This window comes from Nannospalax galili, unplaced genomic scaffold, assembly GCF_000622305.1.
Source record: "Nannospalax galili isolate Female #2095 unplaced genomic scaffold, S.galili_v1.0 scaffold24, whole genome shotgun sequence".
NCBI lineage: Eukaryota > Metazoa > Chordata > Mammalia > Rodentia > Spalacidae > Nannospalax > Nannospalax galili.
Window position 1 is genome coordinate 1,471,194 of NW_008352654.1, and position 622 is coordinate 1,471,815.

Here is a 622-nt window from a genome sequence, read left to right on the forward strand (position 1 = left end):
AGTTGTATTTGAAAAAAAGCATAAAAATTTGCTTCATGTTAATTAGTAGAGGTGAAAAACATTATCATTGAAATCTACCTGATGATTTTACATCCATACTCAGGTACTAAGTAGCCGAGTATAATCGACTGTGACTAGTTATAATCAGATACATAGAGATTAAAGACACATGTGCAAACATGTGTTAGTAGCATTAAAAATTAAGGAACAATATATTCTAAAATGAAATGGAGATCTTTTTTAAAGGTTAAAGAAACTCATTCAATTTTATGTCTTACAGGGCTTATACCGAGTTCAATATTGTATAACTGTATTAATTCAACTGTGAACCTAGAGACTTGCACCCACTTGTGAAATATATGTACTCTTGCTCTGGAGTGTGTTAATGAATATGTTAAAGCTATGGTGAAATGATTCTTCTAATCATATAGTTATTAAAAATTTTTAAAAATGATAATAATTCTTCAAAGCATAAAAATAATTGGCTCCTTAATAATTAGTAGATGTGAAAAACATTACCACTGAAATCTACCTGAAGACTTTATATCCATGCTCCAATGCTAAGGAGCTCAGAAAGTAACCAACTGTGACTAGTAATAATCAGATATATAGAGATTAGAAA